The 14,124-nt window shown below is 42.4% G+C and overlaps 1 long non-coding RNA gene across 1 annotated transcript; it reads left to right on the top strand.

The window, feature by feature from the left end:
* The first annotated feature begins 1,145 nt into the window (after nucleotides 1-1,145).
* On the top strand, nucleotides 1,146-11,608 carry LOC136165514 (uncharacterized). The gene is made up of 2 exons (XR_010662537.1): nucleotides 1,146-1,491; nucleotides 7,944-11,608. It is a non-coding gene; the product is annotated as an uncharacterized lncRNA (long non-coding RNA).
* Nucleotides 11,609-14,124: the final 2,516 nt, after the last annotated feature.

Raw genomic sequence — 14,124 nt, 5'->3', positions numbered from 1 at the left:
TCCCAGGCCAAGGCAGAACCACATGCACACGTCTGTTCCTGCCCCCTGCACCGTCAGAGAGCTCGGGTGAGCCAGAGTCTGTCAGGCAGCTCCTGGGCAAGCCCAGCAGCACCGCCTGTTGCCGGGAGCCAACACATGAGACCCTACCCCTAAAAAGGCCATAGGGGAGAAATCCTGACAGGCAAGGCGAATCAGGTTTTCAGGGGTTTCGAAAAAGTCAGCTCACGAAACCCTACCCCTAACAAGGCCATGAGGGAGAAAACCTGATGGGCAAGACGAATCAGGTTTTCAGGGGTTTTCGAAAAGGCTAGTTCACAAGATCCCACCCATGACAAGGTCACGAGGAGAAAGCCTGACAGGCAAGGCAGATCAGGTTTTCAGGGATTTTGAAAAGCTGCCCCCGGCTCTAACCTTAAAGATGATATCTGTCTTTCTGATGCCTGCCTCAGTGGACTACTCCCTAATTTCTCTGACACAGACAGGAAGGCCTTCCCCGATCTCTTCCCAAATAAGAATCAATTTAGAACTTTAATCAATAAGTTTCCCAGGTGGTAGTTTTTTATGAGATTATTCAGGGTGAAAGGAGTGTTTTAATTCAAACACCTCTGCTGGTAGTTTTGTTAGCCAAATGCATTTATGCGCTTGGTACTAATATGCATGATTGCTTATAATATCCTAATCATAAAATAGCATGAAGAACCTGATTATATAAAAGCCCTAATAGACATAGAGCCCTTTTAAGGGGTAAAGGAGTCCTATTAGAAAACATAAGAAAATTATTCTATAGGTGGTTATTGGGTTGTGATTTGCTTGCTGTGTTTTGCTTGCTGTATTTTTGCCTTTAATGTGCTAAGGTTGTGTTATAAAAACCATTGTTAATATAGTTAAAGATCTAGACAAATAAGAACTTAGCCCTAGTGTGGTAACAATGAGACGGTTGTTAATTGTTAGCCAGGAATACTAGGCAGAAGTTGCCTCACTGAAGCCACAGAGTCTGTATGGGGTAAACTTCTTAGATAAACGCAACTGACAACTTTTGCAGTAAGATTAATTTTTGTATTAACAAGAATATAATTCTACTCTGTACTGTTTCCCTATGACCCTGTTACCTTTCAGTTAAGATCACCATAAAATCGGAAAATAGGTTTACAATCACTTGACCTGCATAAAATGTTAATAGCCTCAAGGCCAGAAGATCATGTGCTAAAAATTACTATAGAATTAGAAAGCAAAAAAATCCTGCTTTTCCTAAAATTCAAAATGATGTAATGCTAATCCTGTGAAATCATGAGTAAACATCTTGTACCTTAAAAACATTCTGTGAAAGGGTATAAAACCGGTTGTCAGAAAGTAAAACACAGACTTGGGCCTATCAAAGCTAGTCTCACGTCTCTCTCTCTCTCTCGCCGACGCCGTTCATCCTGAGGGTACCCCCTGGATCATGTCGAGGCTGGATCCCGGCAAGTGGCACCACGAACAGGGAACCCGAGGGTAAGCCCCCCCCCCCATTGTTCAGTTTTCAGGACGGCTAGGACCCCACTAGGGTGCTGCAGGGCCCCCTGCATAAGATAGGTAGGGTGAGGAAAGTGGGTAGGCTTTAGGTTTCTTCTTTACAACCCTACTAGGGCGCTACAGGCCCCCCTACATAAGAAAGGTAGGGTAAGAAAAGTGGGTACGTTTCAGTTTCCTTCTCTAAATTAAGCCTCTTCCTTTTTTCTCTTTTTTTCTTCTTCTAATTAGCAACAAAAATGGGTAACAGTGAGTTAAAAGAAAGACAACTTTTTATTGGAATCATAATGCAACTTCTTAACTACAGAGGAATTAAAGTTAAAAAGACCAGTGTTCAGTCCTTTTCCCCCTTTGTCCAAGAGCAATGTCCTTGTTTTCCAGAAGACAGCAGTTCTCCTGGGTTCCCTTACCCTCCTGCCCTCCACCCCGGTGCTCTTTCCAATGAGATCTCTTGCTTTCTCAGCACATGTGTCTCCTCCGACAATTCATTTATAAGAGCTCAGTTACGGGCCCTAGAAGGGGTCCCCCTTCCTGCAACTGGTGGGAACTCTTCTTCCCTGAGACTGACATCCTGACCACTCAGGGTACTCAGAGGCCAGCTTGCCTGCCAATGGACCAGACCCAGCGGCCGCAACTGGGACCCTTTTGTCCCTGGTCTCCTCCTGACACAGACAACTGGCCAGAGTGCCCCGACTAGTAAGGAACAAGAGACTTTATTGACCTCTTTCCCCTTCCCTCTCTCTGTCCTCTCCTTAGCCCTTCCTATCCCTCCCGTTTTTCTAATCCCCCAGTAATTTGGTCGAAGGGCCTCAGCTTGAGCTGAGGATTGGAGACTGATCACCTCCTCTTGGCAGAGAACTCGAATTCCGGTAGGACCGAGTTCCAGTCCTCCCTTCTCTGGATGCCTGGGTACCTGCAGGTGGCAGGAGACGTCTGTAAGGCCACCCTTTTTGCCCCCCCCTTTCCCGCCTCCTCCTCCTTCTCCTTTCCTCCTTAAAATCTTTGAAGACATCTGAAGTTCTGTGTCTATCTAGAAGGTTTTCTGAGAGACTGTATTCTTGTATTTAAGGGAGTGTCTGATGAGGACTGCCAGGTTTATATGTGTGTGTTTTAACTCTGTGTTCTGTGTTGTGATTTTTGATGGCTATTTTGCTTTTTGTTAGAACTTGATTTTCTTTCCCTGTGCCTTGAGACCAGGGAACACTTATCTAGACCATCTCTAACTCCTGAGACTGAGAGAAAAAGGGGAAAAGCCTTTAAAAATTTTTATTTATTTCAACTTTTTTATAAACTAGTAAATTTTATATTATAATATCTAATTCATCACCAAACTTAAAATATGAAGCTAGATCTCGCACTGTGTCTGTCTAAATATGTCTTGGTATATATTTGTCTTTGGGTAGTATTTTTTAGGTTAATTTGTAAAAGAGCTCTATTTAATTGGCTTAAAAAAAAAAAGGTAAGTGCTTACAAATCAAATAATTCTAAATTAAACAATAAATTCCAGGTTCAGGTAAACTAAAAAATATTCAATATTAAATACCTGATATTAATGTTTGTTTGTTGACCTATCTAATATAGACATGTCTTAGAGTAATTAACATCTAGTAAAATATTTTCATTATGCCTAGGTTTATTATAAGTTAAATGTTGTTATACTGTAATATCTGTTACAAGTTTGTCAGCAAGGAAAGTACCTCAAGTAAGAAACTTAAAAAAAAAGAAGGTAAGTGAGATATGAGCTTTTAAACTTTATTAAGATTAAAAATATCTGTCTAAAACAGTTTCTCTAGGTTTTGGTAACCTAAATTTCTAAAGTTGTGCTAAACTAATAGCAGAAGTTTATTAAATAGCTTGGTCATTTCCAAATAAAATAAGATTCTGAAACATTCATTACTGAATACTAACTTACAGAGAAACGAAAGATTTTAGACTATTAATAAATAATGTTTGATGCCATCCTGAGATGTTCATTAGAAATTTTTTAGAAATTATCACTGGTATTTATGTTCACCAATCTATAGAGTGCTAATATAAAGGTAAATTCTTGGTTGCTTAAAGAAAGTAGGATGTGTGTGTTCAGTAAAAAAGGTATAAAAAATAAAGTTACATTTTACGAAGGGAAAAGAAAGTAAGTCTGACTTACAGGTGGCTGTTTCAGGATGGGAGAACAAAGTAATGGGTACAAAAAGTGTTAAGAAGGCTTGATGGAAAGTACACTCCAAGGGAAGAGTTTTGTGCATAAATACAAGTTTTCTTGAGACGTTGAACTGCCTTTGATAATGGATTTTAAGTTTCTTTACCTCTAAAGTGGTCTGTTCTATGTTTACCTTTAAAATCTTTTTTACTTTGGCTAAGTAAATATATTATTTCACAGTGATCTATATGATTCTACCTGACAGAGTACTATAAACCCTTTTGATATTTATTGACAAAACTGCCTAAATAACTTGACTTCTAGCTGACTTTGGGATGCTTCAGAGGGCCCCTGAGACATCCCAAAGAGCTATTAAACTACCTGAGTTCATTTGACCTGTTAAATTGCATGGGAATTACTGTTGGAGGAGTGATAAATCTTCAGGTTATATTGTATGGTTGATGTTACTTATATAGATATCCTAGAAATTATGTGAAATTCATGAAAATCTGATATGTCCTGGTAAAATATTGTCAGTTATAATTTTAGCTATCACGTTAAAGTGTTAGAAGTCACAGCAATGACCAGGCTACAATTTAATTAGATTTTAAACATGCCTTGTATGGTTTCACTCTCATGCCTTTTAAAAAAATACTGCTAGTTCTTCGAGATTTATAAAAAGACTTTTCTAAGATTAACTAAAAAAATTTGTTTGTTTGCTATCCAGTAAATTGGTAACAGACTGGAATTTCGTCTACTCTCTATGTTAAGAGAAAAAAGTTTTCTTAGAATGAATCTTTCAATAAATAAGTGTTATTTAAGATTATGGTACATATAAAAGCTCATTCTGCTTCTACCAAAAATAACCCCTCACTGTTAGACTTGTGCTATCTTAATGTCTTAAAACTGACAACGCCCCTGCTTACACTTCTAAACCTTTTCAGGCTTGAATATTGGGGCAACGACATTAAACCCATTCATACCCTTCGTCCCGTCACAGAACTCATCAGAGCAACCCCAAGCAGTGCAGGACTGGACCTCTGTTCCACCGTCACAACAATACTAACACCTGACTCCACCGCTGTGAAAGTTCCCACTGGTGTTCATGGCCCTTTGCCTAGAGAAACGATGGGACTATTAATAGGCAGGAGCCCCACATCCTTACATGGGATCACAGTGATTCCAGAAGTCATAGACTCAGACTATACTGGTGAAATTCAAATAATGGTGTCTCCCCCCACTAAGACTATTCAAATCTATAAAGGACAGAAAATAGCTCAGTTGCTGATGCTACCTTGTCATGCTGACACAAGAAAAGCAGCTTCAGCTGCCAAGTGTTGGGACAGGGGGTCTGATTCAAGTGATTATGCCTTTTGGGTTACACAAGTTACTCAAAAAAGACCTATGAAGACAATTCTAGTTAATGGTAAAAAGGTGACTGGCCTGCTAGACACGGGAGCAGACATTTCCTGTATTGCGGGCAGTGACTGGCCCAGTGCTTGGCCAACTCAAACCACAGCTAATGAGTTGGTTGGCATTGGTAGAGCACCTTCAGTGACAAAGAGCTCACAAATTTTACTTTGGTATGTAGATAAAGACTGCCAGGGACATTTTCAACCTTATGTAATTCCTTCATTGGGAGAGATATTTTTGCTCAGATGGGAGTTTTGCTGTATTGCCCAGATGAAAAGGTGGCTGCACAGATGTCGCAGATAAGTTATAATCCTTTTATGGGTCTGAGTAAAGATCAAGAGAGACAAATTGAGCCAGTTGTCCCAAAAATAAGAAGAGAGAGACAAGGCTTAAGATATCCAAATTTATAAGAGAGGCCATTGTTCTCGCTGCTGACCCCATAGTCTGGAAATCTCCTGATCCGGTGTGGGTGGAACAATGGCCTTTAAATTCAGAAAAACTTTCAGCAGCACGACAGTTAGTGAGAGAACAATTAAAGGCTGGACATATAGAGTCTTCAAATAGTCCATGGAACATGCCAGTTTTTGTAATAAAAAAAAAATCGGGGAAATGGAGACTCTTGCAAGATCTAAGAGCAATAAATGCCACTATGTAAGATATGGGAGCCTTACAGCCTGGCCTTCCCTCCCCTGTGGCTGTTCCCCAAGGCTACAATGTTATAGTGATTGATCTTCAAGATTGCTTCTTTACTATTCCCTTAGACCCTCAAGATAAAAAGAGATTTGCCTTTAGTCTTCCCTCAGAAAATTTTAGACAACCTCATCAGAGATTTCAATGGAAGGTTCTTCCCCAGGGTATGAAAAATAGTCCCACATTGTGTCAAAAGTTTGTGGACGCTGCCCTACAAGGTATCAGGGAGAAACATCGGGATGTCTATCTAGTCCACTATATGGATGATATATTGCTAGCACACCCGGATAGGGTTTATTTACAGTAAGTTTTGATTAAATTGCAAGAGACTTTGAATCGCTGGGGCCTAAAGGTGGCCCCTGAAAAAATCCAAGTGAATATGCCTATAACATATGTGAGAAGAATCCTAAATAATGAAACAGTTACTCATGTACCTTTGCAGCTTAGAAAAGATAATTTGGTTACTTTAGATGATTATCAAAAGTTGTTAGGGGATATAAATTGGATTCGGCCCTTTTTAAAGTTGACTACTTCTGATCTTAAGCCTTTCTTTGACATTCTTCAAGGGGATCCAGACCCCACCTCTGCTAGAATGCTGACACCTGCAGCCAGGGAAGCCTTAATGAAGGTAGAAGAAGCTTTAGATAAAAATTATATTAAGAGACTTGATTATAGTATGGCATGGCAATTTATAGTGTTGCCCACAGCTGTGGCCCCTACAGGGGTGCTTTGGCAAGAGGGTCCCCTAGAATGGTTGCATTTACCTGTCACGGCCAAAAAGGTTGTGGCCTGTTATCCAGGACTAGTGACTACTTTAATAATTAAAGGGAGACATAGAAGCATTGAAATGTTTGGAAAAGAACCATCTGAAATCATAGTGCCTTATAATAAAGAGCAACTAAATGCCCTTCTATCATTAAATGAAGACTGGCCGATTGTCATTGGTAATTATCCAGGACAAATTTTACACCATTTACTTGCTAGTCCTTTATTAAATTTCCTCTCACGACATCCGGTGATATTTCAAGAAAGGTGTCAAGTTTCCCCTATCGAGGGGGCAATGTTGGTGTTTACAGATGGATCTTCTAATGGAAAGGCTGCTATTGTCACCCAGACTTCAAAAAGGGTTTTAAATACTGGGGAAACATCAGCCCAGAAAGCAGAATTAACAGCCGTGATAGAGGCGTTCAAAGAGTTTTTAGACCAGGCTTTTAATTTATTTTCTGACTCACAGTATGTAGTTAGGTTGTTCCCTCAAATTGAAACGGCTGTTTTACCAGAAAATAAAACCACAATTTTTATATTGTTATCTACCCTTCAACAGCAAATTTGGAAAAGGTCAAAACAATTCTATGTTGGACATATAAGAGCTCATTCTAATTTACCTGGACCCCTCCATACGTTTAACCAAGAGGCAGATTTGCTAACCCGAACCATAGTGGCCAGTGATTTTGAAGATGCTAAAGCCTCACATGCTATGCATCATCAAAATGCAACTGCCCTTCAATACCAGTTCCACATTCCTAGGGAATCTGCACTCGAGATTGTTAGAACATGTCAACTTTGCCCTACTTCAGTTCCCGCTTTGCTTTTTGGGGTAAATCCCCGTGGCTTACTACCTAATGTGCTTTGGCAGATGGATGTAACACATGTTCCTTCTTTTGGAAAACTATCCTTTGTGTATGTTACTGTAGATACCTTCTCCCATGTCATTGTGGCTACTGCCAGAATGGGAGAAGCCTATAAAGATGTAGTTCAACATCTTTTTGCCTGTTTTTCCTATTTAGGAATGCCAAAATCAATTAAGACAGACAATGCTCCAGTTTATACATCTAAGTCCCTTAAAAATTTCTGTGCCCAATTCGGTATATCCCACTCTACAGGAATTCCTTACAATCCCCAGGGACAAGCAATTGTAGAAAGGGCACATCAGACACTTAAAACACAAATTTCTAAATTACAAGAAGGGCAGTTCAAATACAGTTCTCCACACCACGTTTTGCAGCACGCCCTCTTTGTGCTCAATAACCTTAACGCTGATCAAGCCGGTTTAACAGCTATGTTCCGTCACTGGAACCCAGAACAAAAAGATATGAAACCTTTAGTAAAGTGGAAAGACCTCCTTTCCGGACTATGGAAGGGACCTGATCCCTTGCTAACCAGTGGGCGAGGGTATGCTTGTATTTTCCCACAGGGTGCTGACTCGCCAATTTAGATCCCAGACAGACTGATTTGCCATGTCGAAGTCCCCCAGACCTCCGGTTCCCTCGCAGCCTCAGCCACAAAAGAGGAAGAGCACTCCTCTGCCCTCGCCTCGGTCACTCACCCGGGAAGTCCAGCAGACTTGGAAATGACCGGCAACAGAGATCCCGGAGGAACCAACGGCGGATCCACCCACTAAACAGATGTCATGGCTTTGCATGAAAGATGGCGCCCAACCTCCTACTCCTTCACGTCGCAGAAGACCACCAGGACGTCCTGCGCGGACAACTCAACAAGCCTCCATACCCACATGGGGACAAATTAAGTCACTCTGTCATCAAGCACAGGGAATAGCTTCCCTGCAGGGATCTTCAGCCTCTCCCGAAAGGGTTTTTATTGCTATGCTTGCTTTACTGTCTTGTCAGGCAAGTGCTACCTCCTCTACTTCAGAAAAATACTGGGCATATTTCCCTGGTCCCCTGACCTTCCAAGTAGTTACTTGGAACAGCGACCCTATACGGGTCAACACAGACCAGCCTCATCTCTTGGGAGGATCCTATAGTTCTTATGATAAAGATCATTATCCCATCAATTTTAACTATACTTTTAGGGGATTAACAGATGACCTTCCCCTTTGCTTTAACTTCCCCCATAGTCATACAAGTGATCTCATCACTCCCTCTAAGGAGGGACGTGTTGGAGCCTCCAAAACAATTCTGACAGATTCTCCAGCATCAAAATTTTCAGACAATACAGGAGATCGGCTGGTTTGGATATTACAGGCTCATATGCCTGGGGTCCTTGACCCCTATAAATCTTTGTTCCTTAATGCTCCACCAAAATATCCAAATTGTATTGATGTTGCTCCGTCAGATGTCATATGGAAAACTATAGACAACCGCCTGGGATACCCAGTATGGAAATCTTGTACTTATAATTCAAACATAGATTATAGAATACCGGGAGGTGGAAATTATTTGGTACAAGACTGGAGCAATCCAAATCCAAGTCAGAATCTAGGAGCTGTCAGTAGGCTTAGCAATTAAAATAATGATTCCCTCCCTTGGCCATTGGTGCCCAGCAGATGGCATTATAATCAATTTGTTCCCCCCATGTTGTCCTATACAACTAAGGGTAAAACTTTTTGACAGCCAGAAATTTGGAGAGCCCTTGCTGCCACCTCCATTGTTACTTTAACTCGACCAGAAAACAATTCCACCTATTCTGTGCTGGCTTGTTTACCCTCCCCTTAGGTTTTTTTGTTTACTAATGATTCAAAAAGACTTCATATACAAATGAATCATTCAGGTGGACCAAATATAGTCTACTGTGAACAATGCATGCTTTCATCCTGTTTAACCCCTCAATGTAATATTTGTTCTTTTGTGGTACTGCAACGTCCACCTTATCTTATAGGTGTCCACATCACCTAGTCTTTCTGTCCTTTATGTGCTGGTCTCACTCCCACCTCAAGAATGAGAGGTTTGCTGCATTTGCTGTTCTTCTGTCTAGAACGCTCTGCCTGGATGATTCTCATAGCTTCTGGCCCCAGTGGTCAGTAAGGCCTCAGATCAAGTGTCATCTCTGGAGAGAGATCGCTAATTACCACCCCTCACCCAACATTAACTTTGGTGGTTTTTTCCTCTTCCCATCCCTCACCACTATGAAACGTTATTTCGTTGATTGTTTGAAGTTTGTTTTTTTTGTTTGTTTGTTTTATACTCTCCCCTAAAATAGAAGTCCCATGAGTTTATATTTCTTATTGCTATAACCTAGACACATATCTAGAATATAAATGAAACTCAAATAGTACTTGTTGAATTTACAATGAATGAAATAAAGCTTAAAGAGGTAAGGCGAGGTATTAGAAAAGAACTAACCAAATTGTGTGAGAGTAAGGACTTCCAGGAAGAGGTATGTTTTCAGTTATTAAAATCAAAGGGGCAAGAGAGCGAAGCTGGCGTGCAGGTAACAAACAAGAATTGTGGAAATCACTCGTTCATCCCCGTCCTTTTTCACTAGATTAGGAACACCTTTAGCACTGGACGGAGAAGGTGATGGCACCCCACTCCAATACTCTCATCTGGAAAATCCCATGGACGGAGGAACCTGGTGGGCTGCAGTCCATGGGGTAGCAAAGATTCGGACATGACTGAGCAACTGAATTGAACTGAACTGAGTGCTTCCTGGGTGGCTCAGATGGTAAAGAATCCGCCTGTAATGCAAGAGACCTGGGTTTGATCCCTGGGTTGAAAGATCCCTTGGAGGAGGTCATTGCAACCCACTCCAGTAATGCATCACTAGCTGCATATCAGCGCCACAGGCTTAAATGATATTTTGCATGCATGTGTGCCTGCTAAATCATCATTTAGCAGACATCTCAGACTCTTTGATACCCCCATGGGCTATTGCCCATCACGTTCCCTTGCCCATGGGGTTTTGCCAGAAAGAATACTGGAGTGGGCAGCCCATCCCCATCTCTTTCCTCTTCTTCAAGCCCTGACAGTCTCTTTTCTTTACTTCACGTCCTCACACACAAACACACACACACACACACACACACACACACACATACACACACACACACACACACACATACACACACACACACACACACACACTAGGAGAGAGTGGGGTGTATTAGATTTTAAGGCCGCTGTAACAAATTGCCATGAACTGGGTAGCTTAAAACAATGGGTATTTATTGTCTCACAGTTTTGGAGCCTCTACATCTGATATCAAGTTTTTGACACGACTGTGTTTCCCCTGAAATCTGTAGAGCAATCCTCACTTGCCTCTTCCTCAATTTTGGTGGCTGGCCAGCAGTCTTTGGTGTTCCTTGGCTGCAGGTGAACGACACCAATCTTTGCCTTTGCCATCAAACAGCCTTCTCCCCGTGTGTCTCTTCCTCCATTTGGCTGACTTCTTAGAAGGACACTAGTTATTGGATTAGGGGTCCACCTACTCCAGTATGGCCTCATTTGAACTTAATTACATCGGCAATGATCCTATTCTGAAAAAGTTCATATTGTTGAGTACTTTTTGTTAGGAATTCAACATATCTTTTGAGGAGTGCGAGAATATTCAACCAACAACAGATGGTAACCATGAGGAGAGCATCCCACAGAAACCAAAGACATTGCCTTGATTCCAGAATTTATTTCAAGAAGGAGTCCTACTACAGTGGGGGTAGAAGATCGAAGAATCTTGTTAAGTATGTATTCCCACCTACTATTTGGTTTCCTTATGGACTAACTGGGTTTGATTGACAGGTGTATGCTATCATGAGTTAATGATATTAAAAAAACTGAATGCCTTCATATAAAGGCTGAATGGCCCTGGATACAGGATAGCGGCCCTATCCTTTCTCGTAGTTTCCCCCTGCTATCCCGTTTGGAGAGAAATGTTGGTGTATAATTTTGATGAGCAAATGGGATAAGTGATTGTTGTGATGAGGCTGTCACTCTTTGCCAGAGAACTGTCTTTGATGTCTAAAGGATTACTTGGGACCTAGATGAAAGAGTCATAAAATAACAAGCCTTACCAAGGGGATGCAGCTAGCATTTAGGAAATGCACACATTTTTCTGTATCTCCTCTTTTCCTTTGATCAAATGTGTACACATTATTAATAAAAAGAAATACAAATTTTAAAAAGACATGAAGAGGGAATGGTCAAATGAACCCTGCCATAGTGCATAAGAGAAAAAAAAATCTCAGCAATTTCACATCAGGCCCTTTGTTGAGATCCTATACAAGAACAGCAGGATGATTGGGATTCTTAAATGACAGTGGCTGAAATGGCTAATAAAAGCCTGCTAATGACACAGAATCAAATCACCAAACAAACCCATCTCAAAATCCAGTTTCTCTCGAAGGGAAGGGCATGAACTTTATGGTTGGCACTGTCTCTTAATGTAGGACCTTAGGCAAGTTACTTAATCTCTCTCAAGTTTGCTATGTATAAAACTAAGGATAACTACCTAGCAAGGCTGTAGTGACCATTAAGCCAAACGCAGGACACATGTAACAGGTGCTTCACTAAATCGAAGCCTTCCACCTCCCAGCCCTGCAAATATATGCAAAATACAATCTTTGCACACTACCCCTCACCTACTCTTCATCTCATTCTCTTCCTCTCTCTCTCTGCCAAAGTTCTTATTTATAGTCTAGCAGAGGGTATATAAACAGGAAATGACTTGCATTTATTTTTAAAAACCAGTGTAAAACAATGGAGTATACCCCTGGCTACTTAAGTGCTGACAAACTCGACATTCCTAAAAACAGCAAACACATATTGAGTGATCATTCATGCCAGGCATGGTGCTAGGCATGGAGTATTCACTAGTAAGTGAAACATCTTCCCTCCCTGATGGAGTTCAGTTTAGTGAACTGAATGGTGAAGAAGCAATGAATATATAATTGAAAAATATGTTCAGTGCCCATAAAGAAATGATCAGGTGCAATGATGGAGACTAATGAAAGGGCAGGTGGGATACTTAGTTTAGGAAGGATGGCCTTTCTGAGGTGACATTTAAACTGAAACCTGAAAGATGAGAAGCTAGATGTGTAAAGAACAAGAGCAAGTGTCTCCAAGACAGTGGAATCAGCATGTCCAGCGAGGCAGTCAGGAGCTAGAAGTGTTTGAGGAGGAGTTCTGGCAGTGTCAGCAAGATGGAGGGGCTGCCATCGGGTAAAAATCCAGTTTCTTACCATGGCCTCAATGTTCCACCTAAACTGCCCCTGTCCCCCCCCCCGCCCCCCCACATATCCTCCCCAGGTGTCCACATCACCTAGTCTTTCTGTCCTTTATGTGCTGGTCTCACTCCCACCTCAAGAATGAGAGGTGTGCTGCATTTGCTGTTCTTCTGTCTAGAACGCTCTGCCTGGATGATTCTCATAGCTTCTGGCCCCAGTGGTCAGTCAGGCCTCAGATCAAGTGTCATCTCTGGAGAGAGATTGCTAATTACCACCCCTCACCCAACATTAACTTTGGTGGTATTTTCCTCTTCCCATCCCTCACCACTATGAAATGTTATTTCGTTGATTTTTTGAAGTTTGTTTTTTTTGTTTGTTTGTTTTATACTCTCCCCTAAAATAGAAGTCCCATGAGTTTATATTTCTTATTGCTATAACCTAGAACCATATCTAGACTATAAATGAAACTCAAATAGTACTTGTTGAATTTACAATGAATGAAATAAAGCTTAAAGAGGTAAGGCGAGGTATTAGAAAAGAACTAACCAAATTGTGTGAGAGTAAGGACTTCCTGGAAGAGGTATGTTTTCAGTTATTAAAATCAAAGGGGCAAGAGAGTGAAGGTGGCGTGCAGGTAACAAACAAGAATTGTGGAAATCACTCGTTCATCCCCGTCCTTTTTCACTAGATTAGGAACACCTTTAGCACTGGACGGAGAAGGTGATGGCACCCCACTCCAATACTCTCATCTGGAAAATCCCATGGACGGAGGAACCTGGTGGGCTGCATTGCATGGGGTTGCTAAGAGTCGGACAGGGCTGAGCGAGTTCACTTTCAGTTTCATGCATTGGAGAAGGAAATGGCAACCCACTCCAGTGTTCTTGCCTGGAGAATCCCAGGGACCGGGGAGCCTGGTGACCTGCCATCTATGGGGTGGTACAGAGTCGGACACAACTGAAGCGATTTAGCAGCAGTGGCAGTTAGCGCTGAAGCCGCGTTTTACTAATCTTTCACCAGAGCCTGTCCCGGGACCTGGCACACAGATAGGGTTTTACACAATGACTGACTGTGAGGTGCGCAGAAGGGTCTATTAACTCGGCTGCGGTGCAGTTTGTGGCTGGCCACTAAGCTTGGCAGCACCCGTGCGAGGGAGCAGACGGCTTTGCGGAAGACGGCCTCGGCGGGTGGGGGTGGGGGGTGGGGTGGGAAGCGCCCCCCGCGCCTGCGCGTTATGGCGGGGAGCCGGCAGCGTCGGCGCGCGCCTGCGCAGTGCGGTCTTTCCCGCCTCCGACAAGATGGCGGCGGCCGAGTAGCGCGGGGGCGGGTTGTGGCCGCAGGAAGCCCGGCCGCTGCAGCGGGCCGAGGCGGGATGCTGTTCCCAGGGAGCGCCGTTGGCCACCGGTGAGGAAGGTCAAGCACAGAGCTGCCTTCCCGAGCCCCCCGGCGCCCCCTACGTACACCCCCGTCTGCTCGAGTG

This window comes from Muntiacus reevesi, chromosome 3 (genome assembly GCF_963930625.1).
Source record: "Muntiacus reevesi chromosome 3, mMunRee1.1, whole genome shotgun sequence".
Classification (NCBI taxonomy): Eukaryota; Metazoa; Chordata; class Mammalia; order Artiodactyla; family Cervidae; genus Muntiacus; species Muntiacus reevesi.
Note: the sequence above shows the minus strand (reverse complement) of the source record. Positions and strands in the feature narration are given on the sequence as shown.